This window comes from Danio rerio, chromosome 5 (assembly GCF_049306965.1).
Source record: "Danio rerio strain Tuebingen ecotype United States chromosome 5, GRCz12tu, whole genome shotgun sequence".
NCBI classification, from domain to species: Eukaryota; Metazoa; Chordata; class Actinopteri; order Cypriniformes; family Danionidae; genus Danio; species Danio rerio.
In genome coordinates, this window is record NC_133180.1 from 72,523,069 (window position 1) to 72,530,000 (window position 6,932).

At 36.5% G+C, this 6,932-nt stretch overlaps 1 long non-coding RNA gene across 3 annotated transcripts; it reads right to left on the bottom strand.

The window, feature by feature from the left end:
- Positions 1-763: 763 nt before the first annotated feature.
- Positions 764-3,129, bottom strand: LOC137495536 (uncharacterized). Of its 3 annotated transcripts, XR_011015377.2 has the most exons (5): positions 2,959-3,129; positions 2,139-2,255; positions 2,005-2,046; positions 1,599-1,685; positions 764-1,214 (listed from the first exon to the last, which is right to left on the bottom strand). It is a non-coding gene; the product is annotated as an uncharacterized lncRNA (long non-coding RNA). The 3 variants fall into 3 exon arrangements; XR_012406972.1 differs by lacking the exons at positions 2,139-2,255; positions 2,959-3,129 and having other exon boundaries at positions 2,005-2,132; XR_012406973.1 differs by lacking the exons at positions 2,139-2,255; positions 2,959-3,129 and having other exon boundaries at positions 1,555-1,685; positions 2,005-2,132.
- Positions 3,130-6,932: the final 3,803 nt, after the last annotated feature.

A 6,932-nucleotide genomic window follows, 5' to 3' on the forward strand; every position in this document is an offset into this window, starting at 1 on the left:
AACACTGTTGCCAGTAAGTTACTGTATTTTAGATTTACAGTATACAACTGTAAATCCGTTTACAGCATGTTACCGTAGTGTCTGAAAATGGTTAACTACTGTAAAAACCTAAGTTAACAGTTAGCTACTGTAAACCTTTTAATTTTGTCCTAAATATTTTATAATATAATTTTATTAATATTATTTTAATACTATAGACCTAAAAAAGACACAATTACAAAATATTAACAAAATAAACACTCTTTATTTAAAACATTGGAGATGCTTAACCCAAGCTTAAAAATGTGTAAAAACATTACATTTCAATCATTCAAAATATTTTATTTTAAGAAAAAAAACATTGAAAATGACAAAGCACATTAACATACATGTACAAAACTAATTTAAGTGTCTGACCTGCATGTTGTTGAGAAAAAAAAAACAATTGTACTAAGTACTACTGACATTAAACCAGACACAATTACAAAATATTCCATTCTTTAAAACATTAATAATGCTTAAAGCATTTAAGGAAAATGTGTGAAAATTACATTAAGCAATAAAATCAACACATTAAAAATAAATAAATCACACAAAGCACTAGAACTTACATGTACAATAAAAATTTAAACTTCTGAATTGCATATTGTTGGAAAAATAAATATTTGTAACTATTAGCCGACTCAGAAACAACCCAACTTTCAAATATTACTAATTCTGGTGTCAAATGCTCAACAAGGTCTGAATTCACATGTTCAAATTCATCTTTATTTCTATTGCACTTTTACAATGTAGATCAATGATATCAAAGCAGCTTAACATAGAAGTTCTTGTAAATTGAAGCTGCTTCAGTCCAGTTTTCAGAATTGAAGCAGTAAATATCACTGCTGAAAGTCCAAACACTGAAAAGCAAATCCACCGATCCACCAATCGTAGCCAAGCGATCCAGTGGCGACAGTGGCATGGAACAAACTTCACCAACTGACGAAAGTGTAGAATAAAATCCCTTGAGAGATACCAGGCTCAGTTGGACACGACCAGTTCTCCTCTAGCCAAACTTGTGCAAGGCCGCAGTCTAGGCACCGGAGGCTTGAAAGTTCACCAGCGGGTGGTCAGGCTGGCCCATTGGAGCAATGCGGAAACTCATTGATCACGTGTGTCTTTTAGGATTCACTCCTCCATGACCACCACAGCATCTGGTCAGGATTTGGCCCAGTCCAGGATTATGAAGAACTCTGGATAAGGACAAACAGACTAACATAAGCATAGAAGAAGCTTGTTTAAAAAAAATGAATCATATACTGGTTAATTATTTTGAAGCATGGCAGCTAGGTTGGGCTAGTTTTCAGCTGGTACTGAGCAACTGGCTCCTGCTCATAACCTGCTCACTACCATGTTTAAAAGATAACTAACCAGAATGTCCTGTTTATTTTTTTCCCTAACAAGGTTTTACAAAAACATTGAAGCATTTGTGATGGGTTGATTCACTGCAGGACAGATTAGACTATTTGTTTTATGTATTCCTAATAAACTAAAACTGACTGAATACTGATACAACTATTGAGAGTGTCTCACCTAATCCAAGTTCTCAGTTAGCTGGTGAAAGAAGGGTAACACACTGTTGTTCATGGTTGTCATTCTCTTCACTACTTCTCCTGCCTTCTTCTGGCTCACTCTGGTTGTTGCTGTGCATTTTGTTTCATCCTCTGGAATTATTTATACAAAATTTTTTATTATTTTATTTATTACAAAATATTTAGGCAACATGAAATGGGGAAAAAGACATTTAATACATAGACAAATGCATGTATCCCAATACTAATTATTGTATTTTGAAATGTCTGACCCATGACAGATCTCAATCTGCTCAAAAATATTATAAACAAAGATAAAAAAAACTCTACTAAATGGTTTAATAAAAAAGGGAAAAAGATTTTTTATTTAGCTAGCAACTAAACATGTGACACATTTTGTATTAAAAGTAACGATACTATATTGAGAAACAAATAGATGTACAGTACTTACTGTTGTATGAGGTCCAGTTTGCACAGGCAGGCTCCCAGTATTCTATATTGAGACCATAAAAAAGCCAAAAATACAGATAAGAATACCATGCTACAATCCACAACCTCCACACAACTTTTTTTTTATTTGTTTACCTTGGTTGCTTACTGGTCTTGCTTATGTTTTAAGCATAAGGCTGTGCTGATCAAGATGTTCCTCCGAAATGCTGTTTTCTTCTTCAGACAAAACCTGCTGCTGTGCCAGTGCCATATCTAAACAGAAAAAAATATAATGGTAACAATTATGTTAAACCAAATGTCAAGAGTTGTGATAAAAAATAATTAGCAAACAATAAATAGCAAAAAGGTGGTTATTAGCATAATGCATAGAGGTAAAATTGGTTTTATATTAGCAGATTCAGACTTCCCCCTTAATAATTTAATTTCATAAAAGTATTATTTGCAAACTCTAAATAGCGAAATCATTTTAGCAGCTAATGACTATCAAAGTACAACATGCTCACGGTCAAATAAACAGTGTTAATGTTGATTTCAAGTCATACTGGCATGCTAATTCTGATCGAATATTCAAAGTAACATGGTAAACAGTCTTCTAAATGAACGAATGTGCGAATATAAAACCAACTTTACCTCTATGCATATTGTATAGATTTACGTTAACGTTCTTATAGGTTACGTCGCGATGTTATTTTCTCAAGCTAACGTTATAAGTTACTCTAAACCAGAGAAAAATAAGTTCACAACATCTAATATATATAGTATAAATCAATATAAGTTAAACGTTGCACGTTAAAATGAGTTTGAGTCCAATTCAGTATAAACTTAGCTCAGTTTAGCTAACAGTTAACATTACCATTTTAAGATCGCTTTAGCCAATGTTGCCGAGCAAACAAATGCTAATAGAGGTGCTCAAATCAATGTCGAGTGTTGTCAGCACAGACAGACGCGCTTTTACCTGGATTATTTGATGGTCTTTCATTCATATTCTTCTGGGGGAAAAGACTCTCTGCCGGACCGTTGTCTCGTGCTAAGTGTCCTCCAAAACTGTCTGCATACCTCTGGTTCCCTCCTAAACCAAAACCCGCTGCAACACCGGTTCCTATGTAAATAAATAAAAAGATATGACGAGAACAATGGCTAATAGTCATAAACAGTCTTATTTAAAGTAATAGTAGTGTTAATGTAATAAATTAAATAAAGGTAACATCTTAATAGATGATATATTTCTCAAATGGGCGAAATAACGCCAAGCCAGAGAAAATAATAATAGCCAACTTTATACTTTACTTTGTTCTATTCTCGTCCACAAAACATTCTGTAAAATGAAACACTGCCTCAGCTTACCAGAGTAAAAATTGTTAAATCCAGTATGTTCTTCAGGCACACTAATAAATTGTCCTCCAGAATTGCTCCATGGTCCTCAGGCAAAATGTGGTGCAGAGTAGTCGAATCGCCGCAAGGTGGCGTTGAAGCAGTTGTGGAAAATACAGTATAATACACGAATTTTTACAAATACAGTACATCGCTGTATATGTTGTTCGACGTCACACTAAATTCCCATAATGCAACGGTAAATACAGTTATTTACCGTAAAAGGAATTTGCAGTATTACACTGGGTGAAATACAGTAAATAACTGTGTAATTTACAGAAATGTCTAACAGTGCAACCCGACCCAATCAAACAACCCAAACAATCAACCCCCCCACCAACCGCTCAACCTCCACCCAAACGACCAACCAACAAACTAATCACCCACCCACCAACCCAAACCAAACCAAAACAACCAACCAACCCAACCCAAACCACCAACCAAACCAAACCAAACCAACCAAACCAAACCAAACCAAAACAAAACAAACCAAACCAACCCGAACCAAACCACCAACCAACCAACCAAACCGATCCAAACCAACCCAACCCAACCAACCAAACCAAACCAAACCGACCCAACCAATCAACCCAATCAAACCACCAACCAACCAACCCAAACCACTAACCAACCAACCCAAAACACCAACCAACCCAAACCACTAACCAACCCAACCAAACCACCAACCAAACCACCGACCAACCAATCAAACCAACCCGACCCAATCAAACAACCCAACCAATCAACCCACCCACCAACCGCTCAACCTCCACCCAACCGACCAACCAACAAACTAATCACCCACCCACCAACCCAAACCAAACCAAAACAACCAACCAACCAACCCAACCCAACCCAAACCACCAACCAAACCAAACCAACCAAACCAAACCAAACCACCAACCAAACCAACCCAACCCAACCCAACCAACCAACCAACCAAACCGAACCAACCCAACCCAACCCAACCAACCAACCAAACCAACCAAACCAAACCAAACCAAACCAAACCAAACCGACCCAACCAATCAACCCAACCAACCAACCCCACCCACACATCAACTCAACCCAAACCAAACCGACACAACTAACCAATCAACCAACTAACCAACCAAATCCACCCACACTCCAACCCAAACCAAACCGACACAACTAACCAATCAACTAACCCACCAAACCAAACCGACTTAACCAACCAACCCACAGAATTAAGCAGAATAAAGTATTAGCGTAAAGATAAAGTTTTGAATTTTCATGACGTGAATGATGTGGAGTGAGCAACATGTTTGTCGCGAAAGTGTGGAATTCACTTCAATCAAGTCCATCACACAAGTTCAAACAATAAAACTCAACTGAATAAATAGGGAAAAACATCCCATGAGTAAACCAGAGAGAGTCATGCGGTGCTTCACCCAGCATAACAGTTCAAAACAAGTCAAACTAAACACAATACGAGCATTAAGCTAAACGTAGTCAATCTAATGTTTACAACATGGTGGACAAACAACCTTAGACTAGCTACCGTCTTAAAGGACTCTTAAAGTATTTAAGTGATTCAGCTTTTATTAAATTAATTGATAAAAATGAAACTGGGAGTTTGTTAGAATGCATTTCTGTGGTAATAGGTAGTACCCAGCTATATTTTTTCCATTGGCTAAAGTGCAAGGCAAAAAAAAAAAGAGCCATATTCCTAATTTGACAGTCAGTGTTAGGAGCAGGCAGACCCAATCCTGTTTTAAAGAGACCTATGTAAAACTTGCATGTTGGAAGACTTGCAAGTCCCATTGGAGCTGCATTTATGACATGATTACTAAAGATCTCTCTCCAACCACCTGCTCCCCTCCTGTCGTGTCTCTATTCTCCGTTGCACTCTATACTCCACTGCTTGAGTGCTTAATAAAGCATCATCAGCACTGATTGAGATAGATGACTCCACGGCTGGGAGCGCGCTCACGTGTGTAACAGTAAATTGCAAAAGGGAAATGAAGTCAGTCTGAGAGTGCGCCTGTACCTGTTTTTGTATGTCAGTAGCTGTATGGCCATGTTTTACACCATGGCAATTACAACTCCAGTTCCTATTTTTTTTTTTAATTCTCAAAGTTATTAAATACTTAAAGTTCTAAACCATCTATTGCAACCCAGGCTTGTTCTGGAACGTAGTCCCGTGGATGTTTCTGGAGACTGTGAAATACATCCCTGGTGGTACGTATTTTTGCAGTTTTTGTTTTCGCGAATCCGTGAGAGGCCGCTGTGTGCGCTTTTTTGTATCTCGAATGTCTCTCACGAGCCCCGTTTTCGCCCGCACTGTTCTCGCTTGAGCATACCAGAGGTTAGTTGGCCGACCGTCTGTCTGACTGACTAACTGCGTAATGATGGCAGAATTTCCAGTTTAATATTTTTGATAGATGCATTTTAAAGATATTTGCATTGTCTGCATATGAATAAATAAACAAATAACCGAATGAAGGATTCGACTGATATATAGTATATGGTGCTTTAAGGATTATAGCTGTACACCCAAAGCTCTTTACAATTATATCAATGTTCAGCATCTATTCCTTTTTCCTCTGATGTGTGTTTCCTTCCTCAGAGGAAACCGAGCACATGTGCCAGTCCCATGACAAGAGGTGTTGGTTTGCGGTGAAAATACAAATACAATTTCCTCTAAAAATAAATAGTGAAAACAGGGACATGTGGTGCAGGAGGAAAAAAAAAAAGGTTTGGCATATCAGATGGAGTACTGACTTCAGATCAGTACAGGCTTTATTTTGATGTTTGATGTTTAATGTGTTCATTTATTCATGAGCTAAAGAGTTCACCCCCCGAAATTAAAATTGCACACCCTCAGTTAGTTTTTCAAATATTTATGAGCAAGCAGTTTGCATTTTGATTTAGCATTTAAGGTTTATCAAATAACAAGACTTAACTTTGCCTTTAGTCAAAATTGTTTGCTATCAAATGGTAACACTTTAGTTTAGGTCCCAATTCATGCTATTAACTACTGGCCCATTACCTGCTTATTATTAAGACATTAACTGTTCATTAGTAGTTGTAAAGTATGATCTTATTCTGCATTGCTAATCCTACCCAAAACCCAACTTCTACCTTACTAACTATGGTAACACTTTACAATAAGGTTCATTAGTTAATGCATTTACTAACATGAACTTATCATGAACAACACATGTACAGCATTTATTAATCATAATTGAACATTTACTAATGCATTATTAACATCCAAGTCCATGCTTGTTAACATTAGTTAATGCACCATGAGTTAACATGAACTACTGAACAATGAGAATGAGAACAATGAACTACTGCATTTTCATTAACTAACTTTAATTAACATAAACATATACAGTAGTAAATGTACTGTTCATTGTTTGTTCATGTTAGTAAATGTATTAATTAACATTAACTAATGAACCTTATTGTAAAGTGTGACCCTAACTATTATTAAACATCTAATTAGGGGTTTATTAAACTAGTAATGTTTGTTAATGGTTTGTTGTTACTGTGAATTGTGACCTAAACTAAAGTGCTAGCAAAATTTAT